This window comes from Ursus maritimus, unplaced genomic scaffold (genome assembly GCF_017311325.1).
Source record: "Ursus maritimus isolate PB19 unplaced genomic scaffold, ASM1731132v1 scaffold_2, whole genome shotgun sequence".
Taxonomy (NCBI): domain Eukaryota; kingdom Metazoa; phylum Chordata; class Mammalia; order Carnivora; family Ursidae; genus Ursus; species Ursus maritimus.
In genome coordinates, this window is record NW_024424452.1 from 60161522 (window position 1) to 60188956 (window position 27435).

Consider the following 27435-nt stretch of genomic DNA (forward strand, 5'->3'; position numbering starts at 1 on the left):
CTGTAGGGTCCAGAGCTTAGCAGAGCCTTTGTGGTGGAAAGTAGCTTTGATACTCCTCTCCCAGTTACATTTTATTTTTGGCACCTGAGGATTTTCACCCTTTTTTGCCAGCTCAGCAATGCTTTTTACAAAATGTGTTTTAAATATTTTATCCAGCCTTTTAGCTATTTCAGTTAGGTGGGTTTTTCAGGGTATGTAGTCTGTCATAATGTTGGAAATAGAAATCTAGGGAGCCTTCTTATATTACTTTAAAAAAACATTCCTCTCCACCCCCCACCCCCAACCCCATGGCAGGATACCCAGGATTCATCATTTGAGATCTTCCTCTCTGGCCCTCTGGAGCCTGGAAGTTTTAAAGTCAGAATTTCTCATCGAGTTTCTTATCTAGGAAGGGAGAACCTAAAAACTAATGACTTATATCATAGGCTCATTAGAGACTATTTTTCTAAACAATTCATTATCTGGTACTTACAAAGTATTTTCTGGGAGGGAAGAATTTGTCAGCCTTGTTGCACTTAAGTAAATGATTACTGAGACTGACCCTGTTTATACATGTGTATGATGGTTATCTGGCAAGTAGTTTTTTAAAAGCTTCTAGTAGTTTGCTTTTTATCTCTTAAATGCAAAAGAGTGAAGTAGGGACATGAGTTGCACCTGCTGTTGTACCTCTCAGCTTTTCTTTTTCGTTGTGTAGGCTCTTTCCTAATTTATTTAGGACTTTTTTGTGTCTAAATCTGTCAAGGAAAAAAAACTTGGAAATCCTTGAAGGAGACGTGAGGCAGGGATGGGAGGGGGGATGCAGGGCAGCAAATAAATCAGCTAGTTGTTTTTCTAATCCCACCTTGAATCCTCTCCCTTAATAAGGAGAACGTGGTCTCTTTTCGCATCTAGCATACCTTAAAGCCAAGCATAACACTGCTGAGAGTTAGATTTCAAACTTTTTTTCCTCTTTCCCTATAATAGTATTGGTTTGGTAATGGTTTTAATAAAGTCATTGTGGTTGAGTCACAGATAATACATTTTTTTTAAAGTGCATTTATTATAAGAATGTCAAGACAGGCCACTAAAATGCTTGAGAAATGGAGGATGAAACATATTAATACTTGTATAGAGTCGGAATGTTCTCATTTTTTAAATACAAGTGGCAAAAGCCAAATGTGTGGTAATAGTTTGCAGAGTTTAGTGACATAAATTGGGAACGTGGAAACAATGGAAATGAATATACCTAGATGATTTTGGTGAACTCTAAGGGAATTTCTCTGGGAATCAAGGTAATGAGAAGATATGCTATAGTTAAAATGTATATATATCAGTGAAATTTGAGGGAAACTAAAATTTGAGCTTATAGTTTCATCATTATCAGGAAAGTGACTACATTCTCTACTGATTATATATTGAAGCATTTTGAAAAAAAATTGCTGTAGCAACTACATAGAGTTCTTTAAAAACACTGATTACTGACTTTTAATCTTGTTCTACATTGAATATAAACATTTATATAAAAAATTAGGTTTTTTGAAGGCATAAGTTGATTTAAACTCACTGAGAGAACCATTATTAACTGGAAGACATTAGTTTTCCGGTTTTTCTATTTTCTGTGTATCTACTTTGTCTTTTTAGATTTATTTCTCAAGTAGCTCTGTTTCTAGTATTTTATAATGCTGGACACAACACTCAGCATAGTTTTTATTGCTGGTTAGGAAAAATGTTTCGTTTGTCATGTTTTTTATGATTTGAGGTAATCAAAACTGAAAGCAGTAGCCAGGAAAAGGCTTTGGATAATAGTAATGTTTTCATTATTTTTTTTTGTATTTCCTTCTTACTACAGTTTAAATTTTATTTATCCTTGAACTAGTTTTGCACCCTAACCAAGTATCTTTGCAGCTGGTATGGCTGATTCAGAACCATACGTTGAATTACCTTTAGATTGTTCCTTCTGACCTGTACTACTTGGTGATTTTTCAGATAATAAGAACTTCCTGGAGATAGTGCCGCTTCCCCTCTTCATCTGTGAATCAGAATAACCATTAGAATGGGAGCACCTTCAGCAAACTTTCCTTACCTAGTTTTCTGGCTTACCCAGCATCTCCATTCTTCCATAGGGCACTGTTTGATAACCTTAGATGCTAACCCCTTAAGGCTAGTGCAGTGTACCGGTATATTTATTTCTCACAACACTGCTTTCATATTTAACATGAGTCAGTCATAAGTGAAATTCCTGAATTCCAAGGCTAAAGAGAAACAGGTTAACAGGTTACAGTCTTCTAAAGAGAAGAGCCTATTCCTTACAGAGGAAACAGGATTATTCTAGCATTGGACTTTGTAACTTTATCTACAACATGGAAAAAAATATCTAGAGACTGCGAGGCCTGGAATTCAAGAATCTTCTATATACCTAAGCTAGCATTCATCTGTAAGGGTAAATGAGGGACCTTTTTGGACATGTAGGATTCATGGTCCATCTAAATCCTTATCTAAAGAAACTACATGGGGTTGTAATTTAATGAAATGACAACTCAGAAGAGCTTTTGAGATAGAAGAAATGAGGAAAGAATTGTGAACAAGGACTCTGGCTAAATATATATGATTAAATCTGAATTGGGCATTTGAAATAGAGGTGTTACATGAGAATTCTTGAAATATCCAAACTTATACTCTCAGGGAAAGCTTAATTACTATATAAGCTTCTAGTTAATAGCATTTCACTAATCTAGGTTTTTAGGGCCAAGTGGGTGGAAAGTATGAGGGAGGTAAAATCAGTCTTCTCTGTAAATATATTTTTTAAAGATCTATTTATCTTAGCTTATGAGCAAGCAGGGGGGGAGAGGCAGAGGGAGAGAATCTCAAGTAGACTCCTGGCAGAGTACAGAGCCCAATGCAGGACTCGATCTCACCTTCCTGAGATCATGACCTGAGCTGAAATCAAGAGTCAGGTGCCTAACTGAAACACCTAGATGCCCCTTCTCAGTAATGTTTTTAAAGCACTATATAGGGGTGCCTGGGTGGCTCAGTCGTTAAGCGTCTGCCTTTGGCTCAGGGTGTGATCCCAGGGTTCTGGGATTGAGCCCCGCATCGGGCTCTCTCCTCCACTGGGAGCCTGCTTCTTCCTCTCCCACTCTCCCTGCTTGTGTTCCTTCTCTTGCTGGCTGTCTCTCTCTCTGTCAAATAAATAAATAAAATCTTAAAAAAAAAAAACAACCCACCATAGTTTCAGGCATTGAGGCAGACAAATTCGCTCTCTTATGGTATATAAATCCTAGTAAGAAACACATATTCACAGGTAAATGAGATAATTTAAGAGTATTAAGTACTCTGAAGGAGATAAATAGGGTTGATCATATAGCAGTTGAGAAGCGGCAGTAGCTGCTGTAGAATGAATGGGTATGGAGTACCTCATTAAAGGCAAGGACTTCTGATCTGAGATTTGAATGACAAGGAGGAAAGCAAACACACTGGGAAAAGGATGATCATTTGGTTATGATCCCCTTATCTTCCAGCTGTAAACTTCATTCTTATCTTGATCCTGATGGCTGCTGTGACCTGTGGGTAGCTGGGTTTAGTTATGACTGGGACTCTCCGAATACTTGTACAGAATTTTCTTTCCAGTGGACTAGACTTATTCCTGGAGTTGTAAACCTATTACATATGGAGAACTTGGAATTTCATGGTATCCCTGACCTTTGAGAGGTGAGGGAGGATTAAGGGATGGGGATGTGTTTCCTGCCTCTGACACCTGAGTATAGGAGATCAAGGAGCATGCTGTTATACCACAAGTCCAAGGGGACAGAGAGTCTTTTTACCTTCTGCTTGTAGGTTTTCTACTTTTTAGGATACTTAAAAAAAAATGTCAGCCAATGAAGAAACAGTTATCTGGGGTGCCTGGGTGGCTCAGTCAGTTAAGTGTTTGACTCTTGATTTCAGCTCAGGTGTTGATCTCAGGGTTGTGGGGTTGAGCCCTGTGTCAGGCTCCACGCTCAGCAGGGATTCTGCTTGAGATTCTCTCCTTCTGCTCCTCCCCCCCACATGCTCACTCTATTTCTCTTAAAAAAAAATCTTAACCTAAGAGAGGCTCAGAAGCCAAGGAAATAAGCTGAACAATTACATTACCAGTGTTAATAGTTACTGAAGGACATGATTCAAACTTGAATTAAACACTTAAGATTCAAATACAGTGGGGACAAACACTTCTGGGGCCTAAAGCCATAGTTTTTTCATCAGCATTATTAGTGGACTGTTGTTATAACTTGAATGACCTGGAAAACTTCAGAGAACACATTAAAGCACAGAGTAAAAAGAAAGTGGTGAGGACCATGAGGGGAAAAGATAAAAGACATGGAAAAGAGATACAGGAATTGTAACCTGGATCAGCAATTCCAGAAGATACAAAAGAGAGGCAGTAATTAAAACGAGAATAAAACTTGCCCAGACAGAACAGATATCTTATCTTACAAAGAACCAGAGTGAGATACAACTTCTCATATGTAACATCAGAAGTCAGAAAAGCATAGAATAACACTTACAAATGACAGAGTGAAGGACTGTATCAACAAGCTTATACCCAGCCAAGCAATCACATACCTGTTAAGGAAAAAGGAAGCTATTGGAGATTGTGGAAGATGTCAGAGTGTACGTGTCAGTCTTGTGTATGCTGTGCTGCCAAACTCCAAATCTCCCTGGCTTAACACAAAAGCTTATTTCCTATTCTTGCTATACATTCTGCCTAGGTTAACATGAGCATCTGCACAGGGACTCAGGCATGCATTCATGATTGCTGTAGTAGGTTTCTTCTGAGCTCATTCCTTTCCTATCCCTTCCTGTTACATTGACCAAAGCGGGTCATGTCCCCATGACTCACTTCAAAGGGAGCAGGGAAGTGTAATTCTGTGATGTATCTGGAAGGAAGAATCTGAATATTTATGAAAAAACATTAATGGCTACCGTACTGGATCACCTATGTATTGTGTCTAAGGAAATTGAAGAGTTTGATCAAGCAATAAACGTATCTATAGACCTCAAGCTGAAGAAAGATGAAAGAATCGCAAGCACCACTTCCTAAGCATCTGCTTATGTGTGTATACGTGTGTAGTTTTGTTTGCAAATGTGAATGAATGGGGAAAATTAAGCGCTTAAAAATACTGGATTAGACCCTCTAAGGGAAATAAATATAAACGACTTCTCCAAACCTAGTGTGTGCCACTAAGGGTGGGAAATAAAAGAATTTCAAAGTACTTGGGAGAAAAAGTGAGGGAAAGAAAGGAGTCATTTACAGTAGAGAAGGAAGGAGAGGAAGAGTACCCTGTGGGCACAGTGTAGGATACATTGCATCATGGAGGAAAAAGTTGGTGTCTTGTTTCAAGTAATTATGGAGTTAGATGGATTTGCATGTGGACAGTCAGTAGTCACCAAAATAAAGTCAGGATTTCCACAGAGAGGGGAAAGGCTAGAATGAGGAGCAGTTTGTGCAAATTAGCAAAAAAAAAAATGAAGGGAAGGAAAAAACACAAACCACTAAAATAAACATAAAAGCAGAAACATAGAATAAGTATTTTTTATGTGACAGTGTATGTGAATGGATCAAATTTTCCTGTGAGTTTTGGTTGTAAGACCTAGCTCAAATCTGTGCCATTCACAACCCCCACCCCACCTACAAAATTGGTAGTTGCCCAGCGTTCTTTCCCTCCTTGCTTTTAATTTTCAAACCGAAAGATGTCAGAATTGATAATGCAAGTAGTAATGTGAAATTTATGGTTAAAAGCATTAAACAGTGACCTGATAGGATGATACAAGGAAAAATAATGAAGTGTCTATTTATAGACAAGCACACGCCCATATGCAACACTGGTAGAAACGTAAGGCAAGTTCTTGAAGGCCATAAATAGTGAGCAAGCAAAAACCAGAGAGGGGAGGAAGCTGCAGAAGATGATTGCTCCAAGGGTATCTGCTGATTCTAGATCATTTACAAATCACATGTAAGACCAGAACTTTATATATAGATAGTTTTATAGAAACCTAAGGACTCAGAAAACAGATTATTTACAAAGCATCTTAACACTGAGTTTTCTAAGCCTTGATCCCTATAGGGCAACATGATAGTAGCATGGTATTGCCCTGTAACACTGGAGAGGAACCTCAAAATCTGGAGAATTGAAGCTTACAGAGGATGGCTGCCACATTGGCCCATTCTTTCCCATGTGGGGAGAGAGGAGGTGTAGAAGGATAGGGAGACTTTTACTCTGAAATGCAAGCAAATGGCTCTGGGGGAGATAAATCTCTAGATCTTTCTGGAGCAATAAAGTGTTTGAAGCTTCCAAGACATGTTTGGTATTCTGTTCTCCTTTAATAAGTTTACCAGTGTTCTTCAGAAATCCCAAACTCTGCAGAGATGTGGGATTATTCATGGAAAATTGTCTTGAAATAGGCTGGTTGGGGTGTTTGGGTGGCTTAGTCAGTTAAACGTCTGTCTGCCTTCGGCTCAAGTCGTGATCATGGGGTCCTGGGATCTAGCCCCACATTGGGTTCCCTGCTTAGTGGGGAGTCTGCTTCTCCCTCTGCCCTCCCCCTGCTCATGCTCTCTTGCATGTGCTCCTCTCTCTCTCTCTCTCAAATAAAATCTTAAAAACAAAACAAAAAAAAAGCTGGTTGTGCTCGAAATGCATAGGAAAAACAAAACCTTTCTTGAGGAATGAACTTTAAACCCAAACCACAAGAATATTCAGTGATAATTTTCCAAATTAGATGAGCTTGTAATCGATTAAACAAAAGGAGATACAAACTACCATGAATTAGACCAAACAGCAAGCTCTGAATGAAAATCAAAGTTTTCAGGTAATAGAATTCATATACATACAATACAAACTATGAATGTCTAATGTTTAAAGAAACAAAAAAGGTATATTTAAGATCAAAGAATAAGAAACTATCAAAAAATAACCAATCGGTTAGTAAAATAGAGTTCATAGAGAAACTTCAATAACTGAAATGAAAATCTTAGTGGGTAGTTTAAACAGAAGTTTAGATATAGTTGAAGAAAGAATTAACCACAGAGTTAACAGCACAGCGACAAAGCAATGGGAAATATAACTTCTAAAAAAGATTAAGTAGAAGTTAGTTTATTAATAGAAATACAGGAAGAACAAAGAATAGGAAAAAATATTAGACAAGCTAATGGGCGGGAATTTTTTAGAAGAGCTGAAAGATACCATTTCTCAGACTTACATGTCTACTTACCCTTTTCTAAAATGTGTAGAAAAATTACAGAGCAGCTGAAGGGAGAAATAAGTGACGATAGGTTGCAGACTTGGTTTTGATTTGCACTGGTGTTCTGGAGTGCAAAAATATCTTCAAATGGCTAATAGAAGAGAAAAAAAGATAAACCAGTAAGTAAACTGCTTCTCAAGAACAAGGGCAAAATATTTTCAATAACATTGGATGTCTATACCGATTTTTCACATATCTAAAACTTGTACTTCAGAAAGAAACATAATTATTACAGAAGCATGCATCAGGAACGCAAAAAGGAATGGCTAGGGAAAGAAATCTATGATCTATGTGAATGGTAAATATAAACAAATGCTGATTATGTAAGAGAAAAACATCTGATTTTGTGAGTTTTAAAAACAAGGTAGAATAGGGGTAGAAATAACATATTGGGTAAAGTGGTAGACCAGAGCTAAAAGTTAAAACATTTAAAGGTTGGCATACCATGTAGCAGAAGGGGTAAAAATACTGACTATATTTGTAAAAGTTACCTGTGTTTGCTGAATTATTTTAGGGCAGCTCTGAGAGCATAGAAACAGAATAAAAATTAATAGAAAAATGAAATGAAGGGTAGAACTCAAAAGATGAGAGGAAATAAAGAAAATGCAGCAAAAGAGCAGAGCAAATGAAAAGCATTGTTAGAGATGAATCTATATGTTAGGATTTATATAGATGGTTATTCCTAATTTAAAGAACACAAATTAGACTAGATTTAAAAATAACCCCAGTAGAGCTCTTGTGGACAAAGCTAAAACATTTGGGTACAGAGAGGTTGCAAGTGAAAGGAATGGAGAAAGTAATTAAAAGAAAGCTGGTATAGTTATTCAAATAAACAGAATGCAGTCTAACAAATATTGTTAGAGGATCATACTCTGTATTGATGAAAGATTATGGGCGCCTGGGTGGCTCAGTCATTTAGGCATCTGCCTTTGGCTCAGGTCATGATCTCGGGGTCCTGGAATTGAGCCCTGCATCAGGCTCCCTGCTTAGTGGGGAGTCTGCTTCTCCCACTCCCTCTGTGCTCTTGCGCTCACTCTCTCTCTCGAATAATCTTTGAAAAAAAATTAAAATTCATAAAAGATAAAATTAAATGTATCTACAGTTAGTAATAGCTTCAAAATATGAAAAGCAAAAATTGACAATCACAAAAAGATATTGACAATGATATTGGGAGAGTAATACAACTGTTTTTGTAAATGTGAAGCAGACAGTATATTGGGATCTAAAAGATTTGAACAGTGCAATTAGCAGTATTGATCTAGTAGACATATATGGAGCACTGCAGAAAACAATTGAATACATAGATTTCTCAAGCACATAGGAAACACTTAAATAAATGACCATTTAGGAGGTCATGCACCATCAATATATTTGAAATGATTGAGATGATAGAGACCACACTTTCTTACCACAGTGTAATTAATTTAAAACGGCTAACATAAAGATAACTAAAAACTCCCATGGCAGAGAATGTTAATTATTTCCCACTATCCATTCTCCCTTCTTACTTCAGGAAGAACTCCATATTTAGCTGGGAACATGGTGGTTTGTCCGCCTTGCCACTAGGTCTGGAGATTGTTTTCAGGTTGAGGTGCCTGGTGCAACTTCCTGGTGACCTGTTTTAGAAAGAAAATAGTTTTTATTTATTTATTTAATTTTTTAAAATTTATTTTAATTTATTTTTATTTTTTTTGCCTTGTCCATGGGCTGGAATGTAGATGGGAGTGTTGGTGGGGCAACATTCCTCTGCTAAGGAGGGCAGCACCCTAGGGGTTGGGAGAGCAACAAAACGGACAGGCTCGAGCAGAGCAGTCCTTTCAATCTGGTTTGCTCACCTACCTCTGAAAGAGAAGTAAACTTAATCCTTTTTTTTTTTAAGTTTATTTTTAGATTATGTTATAGCAGCTTATGTCATAATTAATTCAAGTTCCCACATATATAGAAATTAAAAAAAAACCTTCTAAACAATTCATAAATTGAAGAAATTGTAATGGAAACTAGACTATACATAGAACTAAAAAGTCAGGAAGAAAATAAATATATACCTTCCTGTGTGTGTGGGATGCCACTAAAACAGTATTTATAGTCTTTACAGTATTTATAGTCTTAAGTGCCTGTCCAAAAGAAAAGAAAGCCTGAAATTTAATAAACTCTCCTCCTCAGATCACTTCCTTGCTTTGCTCAGTCTGACGCCTTGTGCTGGACATCTTGCTACGTGGATGCCCTTTTCTCTTTGCTGGGACTCCAACATCTCTCTTTGAGCTGCCTTGGATGTTTTCCTAGCTCTGCTCCACCTCATGACTTTAGGACTGGATTGTTCACAATTGGAAGGGAAGGGAAAGGAAGGAATGGGAAAAAGAAGAGCAGTGAACCCATCTCTGTCTTGTTCCTTCATTCCCCCACCCCCCAGGGCCAAATAAGCTCTTAGCACAATCTGACATAGATACTAGAAAGTAAGAAAACTACAGACCAATCATGAACACAGATGCAAAGTACCTAAGTGAAATGTTAGAACTTGAATCAAAATACTATTTTAGTAGGACATGAAAATAGATCATGACCAAATTGGGTTTATTTTAGGAATTCTGTATTCACTTGGTATTAGAAACAGTCTATGTAATGCACCCTGTTCAAAGAATAAATGACAAAAATCCTATAATCCCAATAGCTCCAGGAATAGCATTCGTCATACTTCAGTGTCTGTTCAGAGTAAAAAGTTTAGCAAACTAGGAAGAGCAGTGAACTTCCTTAATCTGATAAGAGCACCTAAAAATTTCTGCAGTAGACCAAATGCATGAAAAGATGCTCAACATCACTAATCATCAGTGAGATGCAAATAAAAATCACCATGAGATTAGCTCACACCTGTCAGGATGGCTGAAATCAAATCCACCAGAAATACCAGGTGTTGGCATGTATGTGGAGAAAAAAATTCTTGTACATTGTTAGGAAGGCAAACTGGTATAGCTACAGTGGAAAACAATATGGAGTTTCCTCAAATTATATGATCCAGTAATTTCACTACAGGATATTTACCCCCAAAAGACCAAAACACTACAATATATATGCATCCCAATGTTTATTGCAGCCTTATTTACGATAGCCAAGATATGGAAGCAACCCAAGTGTCCATTAATAGATGAGTAGATAAAGATGTGGTACATATATAATGGAATATTTACTCAGCCATGAAGAATGAAATCTTGCTGTTTGCAACATGGATAGATCTAGAGGGTGTAATGCTAGCTGAAAAAAGAAAGACAAATACTATGATTTCACTTATGTATGGAATTTAAGAAACAAATGAACAAAGAGGCTGAAAAAAGCCTTTTAGATATAGAGAACAAACCGGTGGTTGCCAGAGAAGAGGTGGGTGGGTAGATGGGTGAAATAGGTGAAGGGGATTAAGAATAAGTACACCTGCTGTGAGGAATGCTGAGTAATGTATAGAATTGTTGAATTCTCTTCATTTCAGGTATGCAATACAATACCATGTTTGAGAAAATTCTACAGGCAGGATAGCTGGAAGTACAGTGTCAAATACATTTTCTTTGAAATCAAGAATGAGACTAGAATGCTTGCTATCACCACTTATATGCGTCATTATATGGGAGGTCCTAATCTGTGACATAAACAAGAAAAGTCAGAAAGGTAGGCAGGGGCTGGAATATGTTTTCTAAGTACCTGATTTAAAAGTCTTTAAATATATTTACCACGTATTCTTTTTGTGTAAGTTATCACAAATCCTTTAGGGGAGCAAGGTAGATGGAGGAGATTAAAGATGGCTACAAATTCTTTGTATTTACAAATCTTAAGAGCCTAATTCCTCTCCCCTTGAATCTGTGCTGGCCTTAGTGACTTGTTTGACCAGAATATGGCACGAGTGATGGACTGGGACTTCTGAGGCTAGGTCACAAAAAACCTTGCAAGTTTTACATGGCCTTCTTGGAACACTGTCTCTTGGAGCCCTGAGTCACAACATAAATTCTCAAGTTGAAGGCCCCTGAGACCTTCAGTACTGGAGAGGACACAGAGGTGTTCAGGTGAACAGTGCAAACTGAGCCAAGTCTAACTATCTGTGTCAAGGTGTCAGATGTGGGAGTGAAGCCATCTTACTCTCTTGATCAGCTCATCACCTGATCATTCTCTTGATGAGCTGAATCCTTTGAGTAACCTTTGTGAATTTCACATGGAACAGAATTGCTGATCTGAGCTCTGCCTGAATTCTTGACCCACAGGACGATAAGATAAGATTAAGTCATTGGGACACCTGGGTGGTTCAGTCAGTTGAGCATCTGCCTTCAGCTCGGGTCATGATCCTAGGGTCCTGGGATTGAGTCCCGCATCTGGCTCTTTGCTCATTGGGGAGCCTGCTTCTCCCTCTGCCTACCACTCCGCCTGCTTGTGCACGTGCGTGTTCTCTCTCTCTCTCCCTCTGACAAAGAAGTAAATCTTAAAAAACAAAAGTCACTAATTTCTGTACAATTCATTTCACAAAAGATAACCAGAATAAAGGTGTAACAAAGAAGTGCAAAAAATGTAGCTTCTAAATAGATACATGGATACTTTCTCTTTAAATTTTATTATGCCTCTTAACTCTTTATGAATTACTATATTTTAAAAAAAATTCAGGTCTACTCAGCTGGACTAAATTTTATTGTTCCAGTGTGGTAGACTTAAAATAATTCTTCCAGAATGACAGTGAGTTTCTATTTAAATATTAATTTTCCCCCAAAAAAGGCTTCAACCTAGAGCTTAATAAGTGTTCCTTGATTAAACTCACTCACTGTTCATTTCTTGAAATGCAAGGTTAGACTGAACAGAAAGAGGACATAAGCTTGATAATGATTTCTCATGTTAGAAATGATTTAAATTAGTTCATCTGTAGGATCCACTAAGGCTAGGCTTGTTGAGATAAATGTGTCTCTAATTAGGTGTTTAGTATCCTAGACAGGATGTGTTGACCTCTCTGTCAGATGATTTAGCTGAATACATTGTTCAAACATTTCCCTTAAAATTTGGAGCATCCAAGTCAAGAAGTAATGCATGATAGATTTTGAAGCTTGGTGAGATAAACAATGTTTATTTAATTCTTTAGAATCTTCAGAATAGCTGAAACACTGTGATATGACTCTATGGTAATGTGTAGACTTATAATCAGGTGGAAATACTCAAAGTTCCTGGAATCAAGTCTGGTTTGATTATAATTATAGATGGCCTTGGATGGAAAGCTCCTTAGAGGTTTTGTGTCTACAATCTGTAGCAAAAATGGTCTGAGTTTGAAGGTCCAGATGCTTGGGCTTTAGTCTTGTCTCCATATTATTTGGCTTTAGGAAATCCTTCCTGTCCCCCTGCCCCCGGCTTTAGTTTTCTCATCTGTCAAGGGAAGACGATTGGCTTAGCATCAGAAAGATAAGGAGACCTGGAAGGAAGCTGAGGAGCCATATAGTTTAACTTCATTTTACAGGTGAGGAAATAGACCCTTCCCCCACTGTACAGAGGGTGATTACATAATTAATAACTAAATTGAGATATTTTGAGAGTGTGATGCAGCCCTAAAATAACGAAAATCCTGTAAGAGGAACATCTTAATTTTGTGATTAAAAATTGTTAAATTTGTGAGCCTATACAATAGCTCTGTCCAAAAACTTTCCAGGAATAAGATTATGCTTAAAACTGTATATCTGTGTACATTAAAACAAAAAAGGCTTCATGTTCATAATCTAAATTATCTTAGAAGAAGAGCATTCATCTGAGGGGATGAGGTAACTGGGTGATGGGCATTAAGGAGGGCACTGGGTATTGTTTGCAACTGATGAATCCCTGAACTATACATCAGAAACTAATAATACACTATTTTAATTAATTGAATTTAAGTAAAATAAAATAAAAACGAAAAATCCTGCTTCTCAGAGTGATCTGTAAACTCCTCTTGTGCAGTTGACTGTGTCAAATCATCCTCTCTGGGCACCGCTTTATTGAACTAGTTAAAACTTCTGATGTTGATACTGGTTCTTCTGATGTTTCCAAGGTTGGTGTTAACACTGTAGCCCTTGTGGGGCATGGTAAATGCTGATATTATGTAAGTTATACTTGATAATTACTCTTGACAAATGGAATTCAATACTAAATTTCCATTAACCATTACTTTTTTAAAAATTGCTGCAAAGATTAATTGAAGATATGAAAAAAAATAGTCCTACTTTTATATACATAGTAAATAAGACCACATAGCAAGGGCATATTCACATTGCATTTTTTGTTTGTATTTTGTTTATTTCATTTTAATTCCAGGATAGTTAATACAGCATTATATTAGTTTAAGGTGTACAGTATAGGGATTCAACAATTCCATGTATCACCCAGTACTCATCACAAGTGCAATCCTTAATCCCCATCACCTTTTTTCACCCCCCACTTAAGTAACCATCAGATTGTTTGTAGTTGAGAATCTGTTTCTTTGGTTCTTTTTTCCTTTGCTCATCTGTTTCTTAAATACCATATATAAGTGAAATCATATGGTATTTCTTTCTCTGATTTATTTTGCTTAGATCTAGATCCATCCATGTTATTGCAAGTGGCAAGATTTCATTCTTTATTATGGCTGAATAATATTTAAGTGTTTGTGTGTGTGTATCTTATCCATTCATCAACTGATGGACACTTGGGCTGCTTCCAAAATTTGGCTATTGTAAATAATGCTGCTATAAATATAGAGGTGCCTATATCCCTTTGAATTAGTGTTTTTGTATTTTTTTGGTGAATACCCAGTAGTGTGATTGCTGAATTATTGGGTAGTTTTTAACCTTTTGAGGAACCATACTGTTTTCCACAGTGGCTGCACCAGTTTGCATTCCCACTAACAGTGCAAGAGGGTTCCTGTTTCTCCACATTCTTGACAACACCTGTTTCTTGTGGTTTTGATTTTAGCCATTGTGATAGGTGTGAGGGGATATCTCATTGTAGTTTTGATCCATATTTCCCTGATAATTTTGAGCATCTTTTCATTGTCTTTTGGTCATCTGTATATTGTCTTTGGAGAAATGTCTGCCTTCTGCCCATTTTTTAATTGGCTTATTTGGTTTTTGGGTGTTGAGTTGTTTAAGTTCTGTGTAGATTTTGGATGCTGACCTTTTATCAGATAGGTTATTTGCGAATATCGTCTATTCCGTAGGTTGCCTTTTCATTCCTTTGCTGTACAGAAGCTTCTCATTTTGATGTAGTTCTGATACTTTATTTTTGCTCCGCCCCCCCCCCCAGGAGGCATATCTAGAAGGATGTTGCTATGACCAATGTCAGAAATTACTGTCTGTGCTCTCTTCTAGGACTTCTATGACTGCAGGTCTCAAATTGAGGTCTTTATTCTATTTTGAATTTATTTTTGTATATGCGGTAAGAAAGTGCTCCAGTTTCATTCTTTTGCATGTAGCTGTCCAGTTTTCCCAGCACCATTTGTTGAAAAGACTTTTTGCCATGCATATTCTTGCTTCCTTTGTCGAAGATTAATTGACCATACAGTTGTAGGTTTATATCTGGGTTTTTTATTCTGTTCCATTGATCTACATGTCTATTTTTGTGTAGATACAACACTGCTTTGATTACTACAGCTTTGTAATAAAACTTGAAGCCTGGAATTGTGATACCTCCAGCTTTGCTTTTCTTCAAGACTGCTTTGGCTATTGGCATCTTTTCCCATTCCATGCAAATTTTAGGGTTGTTTCAGTTCTGTGAGAAATGCTATTGAATTTTGATAAGGGTTGCGTTAAATTTGTAGATTGCTTTGGGTAGTGTAGAAATTTTCACAGTGTTCTCCCAATCCATGAGCAATGTCTTTGCAGTGGTGTCTCCAATTTCGCTCATCAAAGTTTTAGTTTCCAAGTATGGGTCTTTTACCTCTTTGGTTGGGTTTATTCATAGGCATCTTATTTTTGGTGCAATCGTAAATGGGATTGTTTTCTCTTTGGCTTCAGATTGCATTTTTTACACTTTGTAGTAGAACTGCTTAGGCTTTATTTCTCACATATTTGTTATGCATTTCTGGCCTGTAGTCTCTTTCCACTGACCTCATCAATTGGTTGCTGCCTGGTTTCCTGCAAGACAACATTTGGACTGTGGTATGAGCCACATCTCACCTGCATAGTACAAGTGGTTGGCAGGAGCCGCAACATCAAATACTTCTCCCTCCTGCCACTACGACCAGAAGAAAGTGGCTGTTCCTGGCCTCTCCTGGCAGATCACATTTTGTTTTATTAGTATTAACAAGGAACCTGCACACAGTCCTTGAAATGGAAAAGTTGAGTGCATCTAAAAGGAGCCAAGAAAAGAGATAGGTTACCTCTGTTTATCTTTCAGATTTTATAAAACTGTTAGTGTGAACATTGTTCACCTCCCACACGATCAGATGAGACCATGGCGGGAGCTGCATGTGTAAAGAATTGACCAAACCCTTTCAGAAAATCTTGTTTTAATGCAACTAATAATATTTTACTTAAAACCCCAAAATAAACACTAAGCTTCCAGTATGGAGGACAGCAGGTGTAAATTGTAGCTGTTGTTGATGCCTGGGCTGTATGGCCATCCTTACTATAATGTCACGTAGTAAAGATGGACTTGAGAATCTTGAGTCTAACAGAGGTCGTTTATTTTTATAAAAGTGTGCTTTTTCGGCTTCATTTCTTTCTTTTTTTAAAAATTTTTTTAAAAGATTTTATTTATTTATGTGACAAGGAGACAGCCAGCGAGAGAGGGAACACAGCAGGGGAGTGGGAGAGGAAGAAGCAGGCCCCCAGCCAAGGAGCCTGATGTGGGACTCGATCCCGGAACGCTGGGATCACGCCCTGAGCCGAAGGCAGACGCTTAACGACTGCGCTACCCAGGCGCTCCTCGGCTTCACTTCTGTATGTTATCTCCTGGGGTATTTAATTTTCCCTAAATTAATTTGTCTAAAAAATTTCCCTAAATGGTTTGTCCCTCCCTTGGAATATGTTTAACTTAAAGCAGGTTAAAGAAAACTGCTTTCTTCTGGAGAGTACTGCATATTTAGTCTTTGGTGGAATGTAAAAGATCTTTTCCTGAGCTAGTGGTTCTCAAACCCTAGTTCAAGAATCACCTGTGCTTATTAAAACTATAAATTCCTGGGTTTCATTGGTGGTAGAAATGAGAAGTTCAATTACATTTGGGGCATTTTAAAGTTACTGACTTGTTGGCTACCTACTCCTTTTACTACTTTGAAAATTCATTTCTTTCCTTCCTTCCGTGTAACAAATATTTACTGAGTATTTTGTATCAAGCAGCATCTGGGTATTCCTGATAAATAATAAGGTCCCTTAAAATGTCAGGGATCTCAGGATAAAATAAGGAATAAGTGTCTAGTGTGGTACCTAGAAAAAATTCTAACCTGGGGGAAGTGATATATATTTTAGGTTTATTTTAAAATTTGTTTCAAGCACCTATGTGATTTAGGGAAGGATGTATGGACACCATGTAAGAAACAGTAATAGGCAGAGAGAATATATTAATTGTATATAGTGCTAACCTTTCTGATCTTTTAAGTGTATATTTCAGAATATCAACAATTCTTCTGAAAGCTCACTAAAAAACTTACCATAAATACAGTGATTTTCATAGTTTCTTATGATTGTGTTCCTTAGAAAAGATATAATTCTTTTATAGCAATCACAAATGATAGCAAACCTAGCTAGTTAAAATATCAATGATTCAGTATAACTGTATAACTTCAAGTAACTGAGGATATTCTTGTTAAAGACTGAAAATAAGTGATTTTTTTAAGTCAATGAGGATTTGACTAAAATAGATACCATTTAACTTCTAGTAAAAGGTAAATGGGAAACGTACTGTGCCATTTTTTAATATGCAGTATAACTGTAAAATGAGCCACCTTAAAACCACATCTCAATGCAGTTAATTTTTTTGAAAATCAAAACCATTTTTTGTTGCAAGTCACTTCCCTAGAAGGTAGTCTTGATGGCACAGCTCATGAATATGACATGAATTAGTTAGCTGTATCGTGCTGATGAAAGCAAAGACTTGCTGTGTAGTTTACTTGTGACTGCCGACCTAGGCAGTGCATGCCACTCATCACAAGAGTAACAGCAGTTTGAAAGCATGGAGGGAGCAGTCCAAATTCCTGTTCACTCCCAAAATAGCTTGAATTTTGTCTTTCTGTTGAGTCAGCAGCTTTTATCACTTTTGATAAAGGTAAAATAACTTCACACTAAAGATTTAGTGTGTATTTGGTATTTTTAATCTCCTAAAAAATACTAGTGGGACTTGAGACTTAGATACCTGGTTGAAAACTGCAAGTAATAGGGATGAGAGCAGGAAGTGCCAGCTGTTAAAAGATCCCAGTTAAGTGGTGTCTATTGGATGCAGCAAGGGCTTGGTGATATATTAACCATATAACCGCATTCAATGGCCTAGTCAAGTCCAATTTGGAGGTCACTCTTGGAGAGTGATAAGGCTCTTGGAAGGGTGATAAGGTTCTTGGAAGAGTGATAAGCCTCTCTAAGTGAGATTCTCTATGCCACTTCCTGTAGTTCGGAGAGGCAGATCTGCATAAGAAGAAAGGTTCTGAGGAGAGAGAACTGAATTGACACAAAGACTAAATAGACATCGTATTTTCCCAGCCAGAGCATTGACTCAAGACCTTCGGGTGCGAGGTCCTTTTATCAGCCAGTGTAGACTGCTACAAGGGAAGTACACTTACCTGCGCACATCTTTTCTTTTGCGCCAGACGTGTGGCAGGATATTACCTCATGATTACATCTGGTTATCCCATGGTATTTCTTCCATTAGCACAACCTAATTATAAGCTCTACATGACTTCAGAGGAAGACCTCTGCTTTGGAAAACAGAAAAGGCTCCATAGCCTCAAATCTAGACTCTAGGGGGATTTATAGCATAGAAAAACAAAATGATTGAAATCTAGGTCTTCATGCTGCTGAGATGAAGTAAACATTTTCCTGTTTGGGGTATGGAGATGAGAACAGCACATGAGGTGAGGAGACCTTAAACTCTGGTGGGTCTCTGAAAAATGAAATTAGACTCTGTAACTTAGTAAGAGGAAATGATGGAAGTCTAGAGAGGTTCCAGAATTCACCGAGCAATGGGGACTTCAGCTCCTGTGCCCCAGGAGAGCTCAGGGAGGTTATCAAGAACCCCTGACTGAGACCTATATGAAAGGAGCAGTGAGAATCCCCAGACCTAGAGGGATCTTGGAGACTGAGACCAAAGACAAGACCAAAACAAGGACGTTCCAGAAGATGTTAGCATGGACAGATGACTCTCAGGAACAAAATTCTGCCCCTCACCAAAGACTTGGAATTAGATGTAACTGTGTTTTCCCATAACATTTTCTCCAGTGAACTGAAGTTAAATGGGGGGGGGGGGGGGAGTTCAGGGTATAATAAGTGAGTCATTGCTCACCTGAGATTGTGGATTGCAATTTGCTTTTGCTATATATGTTCAATTTCTTGATGGCAGAAAATGTCTTTCCCATTTCCTCCATCTTCATACCATCTAGTATATTTGCACCTACTTAGAGATTATTTAGTGCTTGCTGAGTGCTAAGGAAATTAGAATTCTTGCCCTCAGGGAACTCCCTGTTAGACTGCAGGCTATACAAGACATACATGTGGACAAGTAATTGCAGTACAGTGTGATAGGCACCATAATATGTGCTCAAGGAGTAAAGGTGGCACTAAAAAGGTGGTGATTTACTCTGTGGGTGGAAGAGAAGTCAGGCAATACTTCAGAGAAAGTAGCTTTTAATGAGCCCTGTAAGGATGAATAGGAACTTGCCAAGTAGTTCAGCAGAGAAAAGGTTTCTTGGGAATGGGAAACCTTGAAAAAGGCTCAGAGTAATGATTTTTTTTTAAGAGACTGGATGCAAAAATTACTGGTCTAAGCATAATAAGTTTACTTCCTATTTGACCTTATGTTTTGGGATGGTGGTGAGACCCAAAGGAAATAAGATTTGTAAAACTCATCAGAAGTGACACAAATGCAAAGTTGTGGTATTAATTTAATAAAAACAATAAATATTAGCGTCATTTGTCCTTTAGATTTTTGTGCTTTACCTTTTTACCCCCCTTATTTAAAAAAAAATCACCTTTGCAATCTTAAATTTTCTTAGTTTCTCTGCTGCTGAAATGAAATGGTCTTGTCATTTACAAAATACTTAATAGAATGATAGAGGAAAAGTCTTTGATTTCTGTGCTAATAGTTGGTATGACTACCCCTTCTTAGTTTTTTAAAAAGGTTCTGGAGAATTTCACATTGCATATAATTACATTGTGTTTGCCCATTTTACTGCTGGAAAACCAGAAGCAGTCAGGACATTACCTTTGAACATTAAAATAAATCTGTAATGGCAAAGTCAATAGCCACTCTTCCCCCAAACAGAAGACCTAAATGGGTGCCAATTAATATCATTTGTAGAGAAAGGAGTATTAATGCATTATTTAAAAGAGGAATTTAGCCTGTGTTTCAAAATTAAAACAAGTGAAAGACTCCTTTCTTTGGCACATCATCTTATTTGTTTTCTAGAAGATTTCAAAATGCCTACTTGCTTTCATACCACATGTTTTTGCTTCTGCTTGATCAAATTTGTCTGAATTGCTAAAACTAAAATTAACATGGAAGAGGGTAAAAAGACAAATTCAAGGTGGACGTGGGCAATAAACCAGTAACTCCATTTGAAGAAGGATTTGAGCCTCTCTCATTTTTATTAGATTTTCACAAAAAGAGCTCAAGCTTAGCACCCAGAACTTGGAGATCATCAAAATCCTGGCTTTCTGTGAACAAGGATAAAACCAGAATGAACTGTGAGAATTTAGGAAAATCTAGAATGACTTACACAATCCAAAGTTTGGTAGCAAATATATTTTTATACAATCACAAGAAAAAATGTCAAATATATATAGGTGTACTAGAAATACTGAATCAAAGCAGTTTTACTGATATAAACTTCAATAGTTAGCATTATTAATTTTATTAGAAACCTTGAAAATTTGCTGGATTCTTACCGGTAGATTTGTAACTCTTTTTTTTTTTTTTTTGATTGTAACTCTTAAGATACACTGAGGCTTTCTTCACTCTTGAAGATTTTCTTACTACTGGGAAACAGTAATTTATGTTTGGCTTATCATTAGGAATTAAGTTAGATTTTGTGTTTACACACTCATGCTTTCAACCTGTCCACATTCAGTATTGAACATAACAGGTTTTATACAAAGATTTGCTGCAACTCATTACCAGTGGCAGTAATTAAAAGCATGGGCTTTTGGAGGCAGATGGAGACATGTTGCAGGTCCTGTTCTATTTAGCATCTGTGTGACCTTAGACGTGGTATTGTTTCTTAGCTGCTTCTTGATCTGTAAAAGGGAAAGAGTAAGACTACCTACCTACCTTATATGGCTATAAAAATGAAAGCTGTACTCAAAATGAGAAACTTGTACTCAAAAAGCCAGAGTTTGAGTGTCACTTAATCTTTGTCAATTTTTCATTAGTAAAATGGACTAATATACCTATCTTATCTACTTCACTGTATTGTAAAGATAAAAGGTACAGTATATTAATTCACTTTGTAAACCCTGCAGCACTGGAGTGAGAGGCTCTATTATATTATGTCCATGGTCTTGATCTCTATCATATAGACCTAGAATGCAGACCTAGGATAATCAATAGATTTGTTGAAGGACTCATTTATTCACTCATTAATGAGTAGTCTTAGAAGCTTGTTGCCAAGATTAAATAATAGCATAGAAAGGGTTAGCACAGTGTTGGATTCTTGGTAAAATATTCAGTATATGAGAGTTGTTGCTATGTTATGGCTATTGTGTGATGTAAATGTAAAATAACAGTAATGTAGGCAAGAATTCTTTTCATGTTAAAGAGGCTCCAAATATGCAACAACATATGGAAGCATTTTAGTTTTAGAATCAGAGAGCACATTGTGCCCCTTTAGCATTATCACATCCTGCCTTATCTTTTTCTTGGGTACATGTGGCATCCTCCTCCCCTCCCCCAGCCTTAGGTTTTAGGCTTCCTTTAGTGCATCTATTCTGAATGCTTAGAGGGCTCAATATGTCTGTCTGCAGTCTCCATGTTTTTCCCTAGGAAGCTTGGTTAAGATTTAATACTTCTCTCTAAATGAGACTGGGCCTTCAGTAAGGGCCAAAGGGCCCAGTTTTCCTCTAGAAGTTTGCAGTCAGCACTATGGAAGCATAAACATCTGCATTCCGGTCAGATTTCTCCCTTAACCTTGGGTTTGTTTAGTATAGCAAGCATTTGTCCTTATGAGTGTCTCCTCCTCCAGTATCTTAATGGGAAAGTGAATGTAAAATCCCCACTAGAATGGACGTTCTACAAGGGCAAGAGGAAGGGGTCTTATCAGAAAAATTCACTGTTGCCAAGAGGGAAGAAAGGTCAAGTATTACTGGCATGTGTTCTGTAAACCTAAAATTTTGTATACATTTAAATCTTGATTACTTTTTATGGCATCGATCACAGTCCTTATTCAAAACCTTTTTTTTTTTTTTTTTTTTTTTTTTTTTTAGATATCCATACATTTCCAATGCTATTCTCTCACTTCCACAAAGAGTGGATTGAAAAATTTAAATTCTGGGCTACAAGAGTTGTCCCCTCTGATTCCGAGTAGCCCATAGACTCTTCCCTTGTTAATGGCATCTGGTACCATTATTACCTTCACTTCTTGGTAACATCATTCATTGATCTCACATTCCTGGATAACAATTTAAGAAGGAGGAGAAAGCCTTGAGGTATATGAACAACATCTATTTTAAGGTCCAGAGAAGGGAGATGGGAAACAGAATCCAGTGGTTCAAAGAGTAGTTTAGCCATGGTCCTCAAAGATAGAGTGAGAAAAAGGACATTGGGCCTAGGATTGAGTTTTAGGAGATTGCCTTAGTAAATCTATGGGGTGAAGGAGAGTCATTACCGAAGACTCAGAGAAATAATAGGATGATTAGAGAAATACATAGTCTTATATAAATATCAATGTTTGAGAAGGGTGGAGGTAAAAAATAGTATCTGAAACAGATCTGGCAATTGGGCTGGGTTTAAAAAGGAGTGATTAACATGAGAAAGCCTCCTTGTGGAGGATGAGGAAAGCTTTAGAGGCGGGGGTTAAAAGCAGTGAGGAAGTGAATGCGGCAAAGATAGGGCCAAGGCTGAAAGTAGTTTAACCAAGAAAAAGAATGAAATAGACCAATAGTAGAAAAAAAGTGGAAGGCCCAAATGAAGATATATTTTTAATGTGTAGTCGATTTGAATTTAATGATAGTTTACTCTAAATTTTGAAGAGCAAAACCAAACATTTTAACTCTCTGCAATTACTTAACTATGTTTGCTGGCAGTTTATTTGCCAACACACTGTTAATTACAGTTTTCTTTGGCAAAAGTGGTTGTTAATATAGTTAATGAGTAGCCTGTTAGAGGTAAATGGAGCTCATTGGCATTTGCCTTTGGATGCAACCATCAAATTAAGTCATTAACTGTTGCTGATGACTAATTTCTTAGAAATTGCTACTTGTTTTATAACATCAGAGGGGTTGTTCCCTGGATCTTCAGTGAGTAAACAATACACCGAACAGGTTACTAAATATAACAAGTGGGATCGTACATGAGAGTCTACAGGGCAGAATGAGATTTTGGAAGGAGCAGTTGGATCCATTGAAGGGTTAGTGTGAACTCACCATTAGGTCACAGCTTTTTCTAATGGCTGGAATTGCCATTTATAAAGGAAAGACTGCCATAGAGCTATTATGGTCAGAAAGCAACCTTAGCGTGCTGAGTGGTGGCATTATCTACTATTTATCCAGTAAAGGTGAAGGAATCGTCTTAAATAAAATGTCATTCTGTGCTGAATTTTTATAACTCAAAAATCTGGCTTAGTCCTCCCAAGAGCACCTCTTATTAAGGCAGTGGCAATAAAAGACAAAGACCATATGATTTTTCAGGTTGAGGGTTTTGTTTTGATACAGTTTCTGGGGGATGACTTGTGGTTTTTTTTTTTTTTTTAAACCCAATAGTTCCAACAGTCTAGGTTTTTCATATATTTAGATATTTCAGGCATACCAGGGGCCCTCAAAGTCTTTTCCATAACACTGTTGGGTATTGAAATCGGGCAGTTCCTCTTGATCATCCTGCACATCTCAGTAAAACACTGTTTTGTTTTGCTTTTGTCTGGGATTTTGTTGTTAATCTCTTAATCAGGGCTCTGGTGATTAAACTTGCTATTTGTTAAAATATAAGTAAATGTTCACTTACCAAATTTATAATGAAATGTTTTACAACATGAGATAAGAAGTTAACAAAAATATACCTAATGAAAAAGTTGGGGGCTGTTGCCAGAGTCCTAGCTTCCTGACTATGCTGGAAATCAGTGATTTTTTTTTTTCTTAAACACTTCTGTAAAAATCTAGTTAATTTACTTCACAATAAACCAAACAGCCTGACGTATGGAATTGTTTAAATCGCCTGATTATCTCCATTTTATAGACACAGGATGGGGCTTGAGGAGCCAGCCTTTTCCAGGGCATTTTGGGAAGATGCCTTCCTCCCCTCTCTCCCCCTCCAGTTTTACCTGCAGCCTTGCTGTTTGAGCTCATGCTGAAGCTGCTAGGGGAGAAAAGAATTCCTCAGGGAGATGCACTTTAGACAGTGTGAATAATTGGGGTTTTATTTACTGCTGAGGAATAAACACATGCTGGCATTTTTATTACTGTTCCGGGACTTGTATGCATCATTTTCCATGATTGCTGTTGGCCAGCCGGGTTGCTGCTTGGGCAATCTGGCAGAGAGAAAATGTTATCTCGTTGCAGATTCTCTTTTTAATTATCAGGGATTTGGAATTCCAATCCAAGAGATTAAAGTTGTGCAAATAAATTAAAAAAAATGCACAACACAAATAAAACCTCCAAAAGTCAGTTCCTAGTCTTGAGAGTTTTCAGAATCTAGATCACTTCAAGGTCATTTCTGTAATGTAACAATGATAATCTTTGATCATATCATGGAAAAATCTATGAGCTTGATCTAATTTTTCCCTTTTTTTGTTCTAAGGTTATTAAGATGAAAATGTTAATCTGTTTTTAGATTCCAATTATCACTGAAACCAGACAAATTTGGGGACATGAATGCCCAGTAGCACTTTTACCCATGGGCATTCAAGTTTTTCATAATCTTGCTAATTATCAGAAGTAAAAATGCATACCACATTTGTTGAAAAGACCATGTACTGCATCTCTTTAAAAACACAGCATTTCATTAACCCTTATAGATTTTCCCACAATTTTTACCATATGGAATGGCAGAAAATTGAAGTGGAAATGATTTAATTATGAAAGTTATGTGTTGCTTATAATAGCTCTAGGTCAGATTTTCTTCATGCAGTTTAAAATACAGAAGTTCAGTGGTAAACACTGAATTCTAAAATTAGAATCTTTTTCGTTCTGTAGACAGTCCCTCTCTCCTTATATTAATTAAAAAAAACAGTTTAACAAAAGTTTCCTACAATCTTGCTGATTTCTTGCTGATTTCTAAAGCTTAAACACCTCTCCAGGTGTATACATATCAGTAGTAACTGAATATTTTGGAAGAAAATGTCAAAAATCCCCCCCAAAAAAGTCATGAGATCCTGCGGTTGGTGTTAAAAACTTGTATTCCACCCCTCAATTTTAGTTGTGTGAGTTATGCCGTATAACTGCTCAGAGGCTCATTTTCCCGATATATAAAATGAAGGAATTGAACTAAATAGTGTCCAGGAGTCTTTCCAGAGCTACCTCTATGTGGGTGTGTGGTGGTTTATTTTGTTGTTTTTATTTATTTATTTATTTATTTATTTATTTATTTATTTATTTATTTATTTTGTCATTAATGCTTGTTCACTGGAAGCTTGAGCTGTTGTTAACAGGTGATAATTCGCCTGTTGTCTTTGTGAGGAATGGTTAAGAGTGTGCCACTAGAAACAGACTGCTTCAGTTTGTATCTTGCCTTTGCCACTCAGGTTTTTATTTGGGAGCAAGTTAATCTATTTGTCAGTTTCTTTACTTGCAAAACCAGGATATAGTTAGAGGAAGTACCTCACAGGCTTATCAAAGGAGTAAGTCAGTCAGTTTATGCGAAGACTTAGAACAATACCGGAAAATTGTCACACTCTAGGCCTATTACTGTTGTGATTATAAAATGTAAATCAACTTTCAGTACTGGACCCAGGACCTATGCTAGGTGTTTCAGACAGAAAGGCATTTAGTACAGAAAATTAGGGGCTCCTGAAATGGGGAAAGGGTTTGAATAAGGGGCGGGACTGGGACACCGGCTCAAGACCTGTTGCAGCTGCAATCCAGAGATCAGGAGGCGGCTGCCATTGCTGTTGCCATTGAGGCGACCTCTGCACATGGCATGTTGAGTTTGGACAACTCTGTGACCTTCCTTTCAGCAGGAGCAGTAGCTGGGGATGATCTCGGACTCAGGCATTCGGTTTCATATGAGCACATCAAATTGGTGGAATTGAATTTGCATCCAGAACCCTGGCGACAGAATTTTCCGGGGGAACGTACCCTTTAACTTTTCAGCCCCTGCTGTTGTATAGGAATACTGTAGACAGCAGGAATGGGTGGTGAGTGCCGACCAGCTCTACCTAACTCTAGTTATCCAACCATGTCATTCTCTTTGCAGAGACCCCCAAGTCATATTTTTAAGAATGAATTCTCTCCCAGATCTGTTATCTCCATAATCCTGCCTCTAACCCTATGAGCTGTGTTACTATTCATATCCTTTTTTTTTCTTTCTTTTTTTTTTTAATGATTTTTTATTATATTATGTTAGTCACCATACAGTACATCCCCGGTTTCCGATGTAAGGCTCGATGATTCATTAGTTGCGTATTACACCCAGTGCACCGTGCAATACGTGCCCTCCTTACTACCCATCACTGGTCTATCCCATTCCCCCACCCCCCTCCCCTCTGAGGCCCTCAGTTTGTTTCTCATAGTCCATAGTCTCTCATGTTTCATTCCCCCTTCTGATTACCCCCCCCTTTCTTTATCCCTTTCTTCTCCTACCAATCTTCCAAGTTCTTATGTTCCATAGATGAGAGAAATCATATGATAGTTGTCTTTCTCTGCTTGACTTATTTCACTTAGCATTATCTCCTCCAGTGCCGTCCATGTTACAGCAAATGTTGAGAAATCATAGGGTAGCTCAATTTTTAACTTTTTAAGGGACCTCCACACTGTTTTCCAGAGTGGCTGTACCAACTTGCATTCCCACCAACAATGTAGGAGGGATCCCCTTTCTCCACATCCTCTCCAACAATTGTTGTTTCTTGCCTTGTCTATTTTTGCCATTCTAACTGGCGTAAGGTGGTATCTCAGTGTGGTTTTGATTTGAATTTCCTTGATGGCTAATGATTTTGAACATTTTTTCATGTGTCTGTTAGCCATTTGTATGTCTTCATTGGAAAAGTGTCTGTTCATATCTTCTGCCCATTTTTTGATTTGTTTATTTGTTTCTCGTGTATTGAGTTTGAGAAGTTCTTTGTAGATCTTGGATACCAGTCCTTTATCTGTAGTGTCATTTGCAAATATCTTCTCCCATTCCGTGGGCTGCCTCTTAGTTTTTCTGACTGTTTCCTTGGCTGTGCAGAAACTTTTAATCTTGATGAAGTCCCATAAATTCATTTTATCTTTTGTTTCTCTTGCCTTTGGGGATGTGTCATGAAAAAGGTTGCTTTGGCCGATGTCGTAGAGGTTGTTGCCTATGTTCTCCTCTAGAATTTTGATAGATTCCTGTCTCACATTGAGGTCTTTCATCCATTTGGAGTTTATTTTTGTGTATGGTGTGAGATAGTGGTCAAGTTTCATTCTTTTGCATGTAGCTGTCCAATTTTCCCAGCACCATTTATTGAAGAGACTGTCTTTTTCCCACCGGATGTTTTTTCCTGCTTTATCAAATATTAGTTGCCCAAAGAGCTGAGGGTCCATTTCTGGGCTCTCTATTCTGTTCCATTGGTCTATGTGTCTGTTTTTGTGCCAGTACCATGCTGTCTTTGTGATCACAGCTTTGTAGTACAGCTCGAAATCCGGCATTGTGATGCCCCCAGCTTTGTTTTTCCTTTTCAACAGTTCCTTGGAGATT